Genomic DNA, 12,353 nt, shown 5'->3' with positions numbered 1-12,353 from the left:
AAAATAATTTTGCCCTCAAGATGGATTTGAGACCAAATGTCATCAGAAAATCATCCCCAAAACACAGTTAATGTCCAGTAAAGGCTAGAACACGTTAAGGCCTGGATCTAAGAGAAGAAAAGAACACCTGAAGAGAAATGGCACGCGCCCCACAGCCACCCTGCCTCTACTCATGATCTCTGCAGCACTGGCCATTGCATCTCCTTCAAAATGTTACTGAAATGCAGAATATCGGCACTTCATTGATTGAAAATAACAGCTACCAAGCCCAGGAATGGGCCACACACATCCAGACACATCACACTGATTTCAAGCACTGTTTTTTGAATCTTCTAGAGGATATAACAATGTCCAGCACTTCACATCTACAGCTGTTTGCTGTTCTCAGTTAAACATTAAGCCCTTTGGACCAAAAAAAGAATATCATGGAGAGAGTGTCTAATATTTAACTTCAAACAGAAAGTGCACAGGGACAGTCAGGTGTCATCATGGCATTCTGAGATGTGACTGTGCCTTTTTTAACCCAAATGGTGCAGAGATGCTCATGGTGCACAGGGCATCGCACTGCTGCTGTGAGGGATGGGGCTCCTTGAGGCAGAAGGCCTTGAGGAGAGCCCTTCAGTCTCAGGGGCATTTCCAAGATCAGCTAAAATTAAGGGCGACAGCACATGACAAAACAAAAGCAGTGAATACGAAAGAGAAGAAATGCCATCATTTGAAAGGAAGGATGTTTAAAAAAGCCTGGATAACTGGTTTGTTATGTTAGTATTTGTCCTGTAGTCATTGGTGTAGCATTGTGTCTGTTTTTGTGACCAAGATCCTGCAAACCTCTTCTTAGTGATCACTTTCCAGGCCCAAACATACTTCTGCAGAGCAACAATAAGCAGTGGCTGACAGTTACATGGTGTTTTCCTTTTGATGATCCTAATTTGCTTTAACAGTCAATTTTAAGGGTATGTATCAATAACATTTTGTTCTCTTCGTGGCTGGCAGGTCTTTAAACATCACTGAATGAGATAGCAATGCAAAAATTCAGGGAAATTAGGAAACCAAATTACATTTATTTCCCTATCAGCATACTCAGGATGTCAACTAACAAATAAGGCATTTCTGGAGATTCGTAGAAACAAACAGAAGGGCCTGGGTTTCTTTGGGAACTATTCAAATTCTTTTCAGCCTGGCCTGCAAATTAAAAGAAAAAACAGCAGGTCTATTTTGTATCCAGCTCCTGAAGAAGGTCACATAACTGAACTTTTCTCTTCCAGCTTCTATTCTTAGTGTGAACTTTCACTGACTTGTTTGTTTGTAATTTGTTAAAGCGTGCTACATGTAGGAAACGGACTTTGGGGCAATAAAACTGAAGCCCCTGAAAAGAATACTCATGAACAGTCGAGATCTGAAAAAACAGTACATTTCCTGTGTGCCGTATCAACCATCCTGCAACAACACAGCCAAGTCCAGACTGCGTGAACAGGAAATGACAAGCCTAGGATTACTAATAATGATGAAAGGAGACCAGGCTATTCCATAGGGACTATGTGTATATAAAGGTATAATTCCAGCCAACACAATAAACCTTCAAAGCATGAAATGTTAATGTTCATCAGGAAAGTAACCTAATAAAGGAAGATGCTTTCCGTATCCCAGACAAAGCATATTAGAGAGCTTGGATCTAAATCTGAATGTTCCACCTTGGTCATTGCAATTATCTGCTAAGTATGATGCTTGAATCCAGAGCTCAATTCTGGTGTTGAATTCTTCAAATCTCTGTTTTTAAACCTCTTCTCAGTGCTGCATTACCAGGACCAAGGAACTATTTTGCAAAAAACAAAGCTCAACCTTTTAGCATGAAGTCAGCCCATGAATAATTGGTTTGGAGGAAAACACATTTTAAGGATCAGAAACATTTTTTTAAATAAGGGAAAATTCCTACAAAACACTTCATCTCTATTGCCCTCAGGTGGTCCACTAAGTCAGGCAAAGATTTCAGGACCACACGGGTGTAATGTGCACAGAAAGCAGTTTGTCTGTGCTTCTGTGATGGAGCCCTGTGCTGCAGTTGCCATCTCAGAGTTAAAACTGGGTTTGTTAACACTGGATCATATGCCCTGTGCCGTAAGACTGCTCCCAAGAGTTCCTGTAAAACCCCACAGCAGCACCCTGGCATTACTCAGAAGCACTCTGGAGGATGAGTTTAAGAGCCAAATATCTAAAGTTCAGGCTAAAGCTGGGAAAGACCCAAGAAAAGACTTAAACAAACAAAGTGTCTCCACTGTAACCCAAGATAGAAGTAAAGGCTAAACAGCATCACATATCAGAGCTAGCAGGCAGAGACTGAGAAACAATTTCCTTTCTATGTTTGTAATATGTACATACACTCTCTCTGAAGCACTCAGCTTTTTACAAACTCGGCTAATATCATGCAAATCATGTTTCCAGACACTTTCTTCTGCTGCCATTCCTTTAAATGGGTCACACAAAGCTCCCCAGAGTAGCGAAGTAAATAAATTGTGTCCCAGATGCAATAAGGGGACAATCTGTCTCAGCCCGTGCATGGGGTCATGCTGTTTGTTAACAACACCTACCAAGGGATTTAGGTGGACGTGGATCCAGGCATGTCCTGCAAGGCCACATGATATTGATGGCCTGTCTAAACTTGCTTTCTAGACACTGCAGCATTCTTCAAAATGACCTTCTACGTGTTCCTTTGCTCGTGATCACAAAATAAATTACCGAGCTGTACTGCAAAAGCGATCTCTACATTGCTTCTCCTCAAACACAGATCCCTTTGGTTCATGTAGAGGTAGAAAGCAATTATCTTCAGAGATAACTGATTCAAAACATTTCAAATGCAACCAACAGGCCATAGAGGGTAATTAGTAAGGTTGTAAGAAAAGAAACCTAAAATGCAGGGTGAGTTTCATGCTACTTAATACACAGCTACAGGAAGGAAGGCAGTTGGTAAAAAAAAGCTTTGGGTCCTGGTTTGAGTTATACACAGATACAGACAAGATGCAGGGGTGTTGCAATGTAGGAAAATTAGAATTTTGTTCTGAAGTCACTCATGTACCAGGATCTCTTGCCACTGCTAATTTTTGGTTTTGCCTTTTGTTTTGCAGGGGGATAATGGGGCTGGGGGAGCTTTACAGTGCCCACACACAAAGAAATCTTTTACTAGTTCTACTTAAATCTTCAGAAGCACTCTTATCAGTTTTAGAAATGGGCCTGCATGCATATTTAATTCAAAATGGAGATAAGGATTTTGATATGGACAAAAAAATCAAGGTTTGCATTTGGATTCTCCCACTTTTCCCATGGACTAACAAAGCCACAGGTACAATCACCTATGAAGCAGGAGAGTCAAATTATAACCTCATCATCTGCTCCTGGCTTCCTGCCATTCTGAAGGCTGGTTGAGGGGAAATTGCTGAAGAATGGAGGAAGTTCAGTGTTGACAATACATTTTGTCTGCTCTCTGGCATGCCAGGGACCAAAGGAGTCCCTAACCAACCCTTTGTCTGGGAGGCAAAATGTAGGTTTGCAGTCGCTTTGCTTGCCTCCCTCACTTTGATTCAATGAGAAAAGATCAGCTCACAGTTACCACAGAGTTAACCTACCTTTGGAAGAGATCTGTTGTCTTTTTATCGAGAAACACTCTGCTTGCTTGCTTTGACTAAATCACACCTGGAAACGCATCTGTAAACTAGAAGAGAATCACAAATCGACCACTTTGGCTAATGAAAAAATTTCATTCTACCCTGTGATATCTCTGTCTCTCTGGCACACAGGAAGTGCATTAAAGAGATAATAAACACTCATGAAACACATTTAATGACCTAACATTTAAGAGCAGCGCTCTCGTTCATTACTGTAACTTTCTGCTAAATTGTCACCATCAAGATTGCTCATGGGCTCAAAAGGTCAGTGTTATTTTTGCTGTTGAAATCACAGAGTCTGGGAAACAACTGTGTGTAAATTGCTGATAAACTGGAACAAAGACGGAGGAGAAAAACACTGAACATGTAAGAATGCAAGTAAACCAGCAGGAAAGGAGGGGAGGGGAAGAATCTCACGGACAGTTTATTAAAAGAACAAAAGAATAAAATCTGGTGCATTTGTTTTCCACTGGTGCAGGAAGCCCGGTCTTTAAGCACCTACTATAAATAGAGTGCTCTAATCCTTCATCAAAGCGGGTAGTAGTCTACAACAAAATGAATGAATTTTAAGTATAATCTGGGAAGAGGAAGATGCCACTCCCCTCATAGTAGAAGAATCTTTGTCTAAATTCTTACAGAAATTAGTTATTTCGTAGCGTAAAAGAGCTGGGGAGACGAAGCAAGGCCCGGAGCTTGATGTTTTACACTGCAAGATCCTCAGCAAGAATATTGTTAGAGAATGGAATGAGCAGTCATCTACATCAGGATCGAATAATCAGTTTTGGAGGAAGATGAACTTGAATCTACTGCATGGCGAACCTGAAAATCCCCAAGGAGTTCCATTCTGAGTGGAGGCTGTATGTGAACTCTGTACACTTTGGAGTAAGTGTTCAATAGGGTGATAGGAATACCATACAGAAAACAACAGGAACTTCGAAAACATGAAAAGGACAATCTTCAGTCATTCAGCTGTCTATAAAGGGGGTGAATAGAAAGAAATCCCAAGTATTCATCTCAGAGCCATCCAAGGTCAAAAATGCGGAATACAGAGACTTACACTGCCCTTGAGGAAAAAAAAATCACTGAAAAGAATTTCAGGAGAAAGAATGTAAATTGTCATTAGATGGCCTCAAAGCCCTAACTCTATAGGCAAGCAGCTCTGGCTAAAACTCTGGCAAAATGACTCAGTACTTTTAATTGTGTGGGCTTGGGTTTGATGCTACTCAGATGAACCCAACGAGGAAATTTGTTCAACTTGCACACTGAACCAGATGCTTAATGAGTAAATTCTAGAATAGGCACTGAATATTCTTCCAGCAATCAATAACAAGTGGGAAAAGTGGCTTCAGCTGAATTTGTCCCATGAATTGATGCACACCACCATCAGACAGGAACCCAGACTTAAGATTATAGGCATTCAGAAGCTTTATGTATGGGGTCATACATTGACAACCAGTTTGCAAACTTCTGCTTCAGAATAACTTGATCTACTTTGAAATTTACTTCTGAGTAAACAGCTTCTTGTTCCACAATGGGAATACGCACACACAGTGCTAATCAGAAGTAATATTCCACTTGAACTGCTGACTTTACTGCAATCCAAATGAGTTGCCCAGTGTAAACAAGTGTTTTCTTCAGAGAAGTGGGAAGATGACAAGCATAACAACTTTTAAGGGCAGCTCATGGAGGGGAGATTGCGAGGCCTCAATGGCACATTTATGTAAGGAAGGTTAATATCTCTGGCTCACAGCAACATGTGAAATCAGGAAGACAGTTGCAGCTGCATTTGGCAGAAAAACAGTAGTAACCTAAGCTTGACACTATAAATGATGGTTATTGAACCAGCGTCCTCATGAAAAAGCTAGATGTTGGCAAGAGGGCATGAGGAAGACAAAACAGAAGCTTAATTAACTTAACAGGAAAGAAAAATCTCCTAGATAAAAGGAAGAGAGCCATTTCTGAGCCAAGTACTTAAAGGGTTCTCAGACCTTCCCAGGCCAAAGAGTGTGTGTGTGTAATGCTGACTTCCTTCCAGCTCTGTCTGTGCCAGAAATAACTCTTCAATGGAGTATATCTCATTAGTGTACCTTTTACCAAGCCATTCTTTCAAAAGAAAGTGATACTTGCTGCTGACACGCTGCTGGCAAATGAAGAAGGAGGCTGCTTTCACGAAGAGTGTAGCACATTCCTCTATCCCTCTGCCCAAACACATACAAGTTTGCTGACTTGTAATAGCACGAGCTAAAAATTGCATTGAAAAAAATAATAATGAGAGAAAGAAAGAGGCAGAGAAAATCTGCAGCGACCAACATGAGGGTTGACTGGCCTCTTCAAGACAGCAAGGCGAGTTCAGCATCTTTCAAAGACCCTTTTGCAGCTCGTATTGCTGATGCTGCCTTTCAAGTCATTATGTTCTTAGCCACAGAAGGGTGAACCTGGAGCCATATACTGTGAATGTCACATAAAACCCTGAAACTCGGCCAGCTGGGTTGTAAGTACAGAACTTACACGTTGCCTGAAGATAATACATAACTCTTCACCCAAGAGAGGCACTGAGAGAAACATACAAAACATACTATCTATATGCTAATGCATCCATCCACCAACTAGCTGTTGCATAGTTGGTGCACTCCAGTTCAGGATCTGAGATTTAATTTAGGAATAAAAGTGCATTTCTATCTTTCATAGTTTCAAAGAAAATAATCCACCCATGAACAGAACAGAGCAGCTGAAATAGTATCTGCTGAAGTCTGTGAAGAACCTGAAATGAAAGATCTGAGAAGAGCAGTTATGTTCCACCTAAGTATCCCACTGGGCTGCAAAACTGGGCTGCAAAACTCTTTGGAGGCTTTATGAAGGAAAAATAAAGTAAAAAGTGCATGTTAACTATTTCATTGTTAGACAGCAGTTTAGGGATACTGGAAACTAGAAACACAAAAGCTAATGGAAAGAGAAAGAAGGACAGGAAGAGACTGCAGAGGATTTACTGGTAGACACAGCTTTCCTACTGAGCAAAAACTGGTATGCCAGTAATTTCTAAGGAAATTTCTAATAGTAGCTCTAGAAGAGCTTTTTGTTTGGTTTTAGGTTGTTTTTGTTTGTTGGTTTTTTGGGTTTTTTTTCTGGCTTACCAACTAGACTCCATACAGGACCTTTGGTCCAGCCTCACAGAGGACAATTCTGTGAGTCCAGAGGAGAAGACTGCAATAAATTTATCATCCCAAGTATCATTAAATATGGAATTTATTCTTTTCCTGGAATGAGTGGGACACTCCTCCCACAGACAAAAAGGGGGTTTTATCTTTTTTCTTGTACACAGAAGTCACCCCACACACAGTGCACTGCATGCGTAGAGCTGCTTCCTGAAATATTTCAAAATTTGTTTTCCTTAGATTATTTGTGCCTACAGCCACCAGCTGGTCTGTGTCAAAGCCGATATATTCAACATATTATTCCATTATCCTATTAGGTTGAACATGTCCTTCCTCCCACGAGTGCTGTTAAGATATCATTCTTATATAAAAGAGAGAACTTTAGTCCCACTGTCACCTCTTTTCTCCTTCAGAATAAGGCACTATCCTCAGTGATCAGATGACTTTTTAGCCCATTCTGACACTTCGTGTTCATATATGCAAGAAATGATTCCTGGGCATTTAACATCCAGCTCTCTCAACAAACAAGCTCCATACATACATCAAATGGAGGAAAAAACAAAAGCTCTGAAGTCTTGAAAAGACAAAGTCTGATGATTTCTTTTTTCAAATGACACTTTTCTATATTATGTTATTGGACTCTCACTTGAAACCATCACTTCTCTTCCATCAAGACAGCACTCATTTCCCAAACTGCTCTCTCAAATTCTGGTCAATGACATTTCAGCTAAGGAAACGGTCACCTTCAAGTTTTCTTCTGCAGGCTCTTCATGCCCCTGGGAATGGGAGAGCAAAAATTCCTGGCTGGTTTCCACGACCTCTGGGACTGAACATTCCTTGCTTGAAGAGCCTTCCCAACCTCTACACAAGCTATGATTAAGACTGTTAGTGTCAGCAAGGATTAGTCAAAAAATGCCATTTTAAAGTTTGATAGGAGTAGGAAGGCACTAAAGAAGTGAGATAAAGCAGAGAGCAAGCACCAATGGGAATGGAGGCAACCAACCAACACATAAATGTGCCCACGTCAAAAATGTGTAGAATCACCTGTGGGAACACTTAAAATCATTGGCAGTGGCATGAACACTATCTCTTGCTTCTCTCCTCTCCAAGATATAGCTTTGGGTGAATAAGACTCTGAACAAGGGAACTTTCTCCTTTTTACATCCTAGAAAGAAATGTATTTTGGAAACAAAGCACATCCCTCTTCATTTGTGTGCCTGGAGATTTCCAGTTAGCCCACACCATACTTTTTCACAGGATCTCAGATGTAACTGGTGAGCCAATGAACACTCCCACAGTCACATGAACAGAAGAGAAATGTAACACATTTCCTGGACAGATCATTATCAATATGCAGTCTCTTGATAGGGGAAAGAAAGAGGAGAACAGGGAATGAAGGAGTAGCAGAGGTGTGTGAAGGATAACTGGGGTATGCATATATAGAGAGCTGAGATAACACATCGTCCCATAAACCACAGCAAACACTAGCACAGCAAATTCAATCCTGCTGATCAGACAGGTTAATCATAGCCACTGGTGACAAGAAAGGAGCCTTTTTTTTCTTTTCTGATTGTGGCAGAAACAAATGCACTACTTGTCAAAAGGCAACACTACAACATCCTCCTATATATATTAAGCTTGATTCATTCTCCAGAGCAGAAAGAAGCTTGCAAAGGCTTCATACCCATGTTTTATCACCTATTTGCTCACCTCTCAGATCTTTTGTTCCATGGGAAACAGTAGTTAGTCACTCACAAACATGCTGACACAGTTCAATTTCCTCCTGGTCCCAGCACAATGGCAACCACTAGCATCAGCTCAGCTCCAGGTACTGAATAAAAAACAAAGCAACTTTATCAAGCCAAATTGTACTATCAGAAGCCTCTCTAACACAGCAGCCTCCTCCTATGTTAATCAGAAAATCAAGGAAGGACACATAATGGTTACCTACTCATCCATCTACCTCTCCTCACTCTTGCTCACCAGAAAAGCAACAGGTGCTTCACGCAGAGATGCAGACATGCACATTTATTCTCTTCAAGAGGCACCACAATCCAGAAGTGTCCCAGAAAGATAGTATTTCTTTTTGCTCCTACTGCATCCTCTCTAGGTATAGTTTTTTATGGTCTTTTGACATAAGGGCCGTATGTTCTCCCTAGGGAGGTATGCTGCCATAGGTAAAGATGAACAGACATGCAACTAAAACATAGAAAGTGAATGAATAAATGGACATCAGGGCAGTGTGGAAGAGGTTAATATTAGTACATTGGGAGCGGCTAGTGGATCGTGTATTACAGATAATAGCAGAGGGATCTGCTATTTTAAAGATTTTAAAGATCTTTTAAAGATCTTTTTGCTGAGAAGCTGTCATTGAGAGTAGTGTTTTGTAGCAGAGGAAAGCAGCACTGGTGCTGCTATAGTGGGTTGGGCAGTTATTATGGGATGCTAGAATGTCTCTCAAAGTGTGCTGTGGCTCCAATCATGCCCAGCCTCCTTGCTAATGCACTGGGGTACCATTTTTCATTTCCTTCCTTGCTGGATTGCTATTGTCACAATAAATCCAGACGTTTGGGCTTTGGGAGGGAAGAAGCAATTATACCAGGGGGCTGCTCAGCACTGCAAACCAACACTGAGTTCGGCTGTGGTCCTCAGGAATTGCAACACTTCTGAGGTTCACTCAGCCCTTGCATTCCTTGTACAAAAACACAATGCCCTAATTGTCACATCTGCTGGTTCATGCTATCTCTGCTCTTCCTGTTCACGCTGTGTGTTTAATTTCATGTTAACTACTACAGTTCTTCAAAGCTTCCTTCTAATGCAGTGTAATTTTCCACTGTAACCAAGCACTCTTTAGAAACCAGCTCCAAAGTACCTGGAGAGCTTCGTGCACACAAAGCTGCAGGCTTTGGTTCAGAAGCTCTCCCCATGGCTAGAAGCAAAATCTTAGCAAAAGGATGCCTCCCTTCTTAAAGGTACAAAGAACCATTCTCTGGTTGTGTTGAGTCACAAGACCTTGAATTACCAGCTTTAGAACAATGTTTACGTGCAAAACAATGATTTAGCAAAATGTTTGAATAAAAAAGTGAGAGAATCAGCAGCATTATTTGATCTCTTTTGATAAAACTGATTGACCACAGTTTCAAAATGTTAAAGGCAAGACCCTGGAGCCACAGATTAGTGGACAGAGACTGGGGGGAGCAATCAGGGTTGCCTGCGAATGCTCTTCATAATGATTGTGCAATTTAACCCAGCTATCATGAAGATGGATGAATGTAGCATGTGCATGTATTGCTGCTCGCAACCAATAATGGCTCAAATTGGGCAGAAGGAAAGATGACATGCTACAATTTGCAAATAATTAGTATGCCTGTAGCCTTTGTTCACCTTTCCATCTCATGCATTAGAGGCAAAATATTCACATCCCAGGCAATTTAGCCCATCCCATTTTAGACTTTCTCATCCCATTTTTTCCTCCTGTTCTGGTAAGCCTGCGATTGAACTTGATTCGCCCATATGTGCTTACCCTCTCTGTATGCCCTCAGCTACTTTCATACACTCAAAACTGAAATGACTGCCATTTCGTGTTTCAGCTGCCTGCTCAAAATCCACAGCTTCCATATGGTCTGGATAAACTCAGGCTCATTGCTACATTGATGCTTATTGTTTCTGTTAGTCCTTTGTCTTATTTCTATGGCTAATTCAATTATTTATTTCTTATACTGCATTCTCTTTCAGTTTGTTCAACATGCATAGCTGCTAGCATAGCAAGGGCCAGAGCAAGACACATTTAAGGAGATCGTTTCCTTTCTTGTATGCAGAGAGCTCAGTTTAACCCATGGAAAATGTCTCTTTGATGGTTCAGCACCAATCTAACACAGGAAACACCACAGCAGCTGATGTTGGGCCTTTGCAGAGAACTGTAGTGCAGCATTTTCCTGTCATGCTGTAGGCTGTTCTGACACATCGTCTCGCTGTTCAACTCATGACAAATAACAGAGAGAAGCATTGAAAACAGTCTAATGCCAGGCCTCAGAATGACTTACCTTGTTTAACAAGGAGCCCTTTGGGTTTATCAAGCCTCTGTTATCTTGTGCATGCTGGGACATGTTAGCAGCTTCGCTGGGGTGAAGAAAAACAGTAGTGAGAGCAAGAAAGTCCTGTTTTTATTGACCAGAGCTGCTCACCCTTCAGGGGCACCTAGCTGAAACACCATAACAAAGCATTGATTATGCTGCTGCTGAGAAACACAGGAAGGTCTTCCTGAGCGCAGTTCCAAAATGCAGCCTGGAGAGAAAGAGAATGGAGGGAAAGACACTACAACACAAATGAGAGGTATGACCCTCCAAAAGGAAAAGGAGACCTCACAGACACGAAGCAAGAGGCCAAAGGGACCAGTCCAAGGCTGAGAGGAGTTGCCACCCACTCCACCTTCTGTCTGTATTCTGGCAAGGAACCATCTGGTTCAACTGACCAAAACATTTTCAGTCTACAGCAGAACAAAGAATTACCTGGGTTAGTAGCCTTCATAAACCCAGGATGTGGAGGCTTTTTTGTTTGCTTGTTTTTTTAAATATGCAACCTAAGAGCAGAAAGCTATTTTTGCTCTTAGGTTACATATTTGCTTTGAAAAAAATCCTTCATAGTTGCCACATTCCTACCTGATTTCTTAGCATCTCCCCAAGGGCTTCAGGCTTGATGCTGTGTCAAAGTCATCTCTGAAGAAGTGTCCTGGTGAAGACAGTCGAGTCTCCATCATTGTGGGGAAAATCTGCCTGAGGTGAATGGCCTAAGAAGCCATCAGAACAATCTGCTTTAACCAGAGCTTTCCAGCAAAGGGACATGTGGATCAAACTAGTTGGATCCTGAAGTCCCACAGACAGCAGAGGGAGCTCTCTCTGCTCTCTGTCCTCCAGGATCAGACTTAAACCTGCCAGAGTTAAACAACCAAAGAGAAATTAGAAATGACATCAGTGAGTACAAAGGCTGCTGAGTTCCTACACTGAGTGAGATGCCCAAATCCTAAAGAAGGGCCACACTTTGGAGGTTGCTCCCCTGCTGTACAGCCTGGCTGTTAACAGCCCACACCAAGTGCTTCAGGTGCAGGCAGGAGATGGATTCCAAAACAGGAGTTTAGTTCACGTTCTGGTTTGAATCCAGAGTTTCACTGGGGATGAAGAGACAGGAGTGAGGTCTGGACAGTGTCCTAGAAGCACTGGTTTCAGTCCCACCTTCTCTGCTGTGCTGCTGGATAATCCTGGAGGCTTCCTCTGACCCATTTTGTGATACCTCCATCTGCTGCCCGTGTGACACAGTTCCCTGTGAATCTCAAAGACTTCTGACAATTGCTGGGTGCTGTGGGAACCGATTCCAACCAAGTTAGTAACCAACATTTCTGTAAATACCAAATGCTAAGGAGCTAAAGAAAGAAATGGTCAGGGGTGAAATGTCAAGTTTATGCTACTGTAACGCACAGCAGATGCTTCCCCGTCTGCTCACTGGCACTGGTAGCATAGTGCCTGCAGTTCTGACAGCCCAGGGCTTCAGA

This window comes from Centrocercus urophasianus, unplaced genomic scaffold (genome assembly GCF_019232065.1).
Source record: "Centrocercus urophasianus isolate 14NV4802_14NV808 unplaced genomic scaffold, USGS_Curo_1.0 seq_30, whole genome shotgun sequence".
In the NCBI taxonomy this organism is placed as follows: domain Eukaryota; kingdom Metazoa; phylum Chordata; class Aves; order Galliformes; family Phasianidae; genus Centrocercus; species Centrocercus urophasianus.
The sequence above is the reverse complement of the archived record's forward strand: the minus strand, read 5'-3'. Positions refer to the sequence as shown.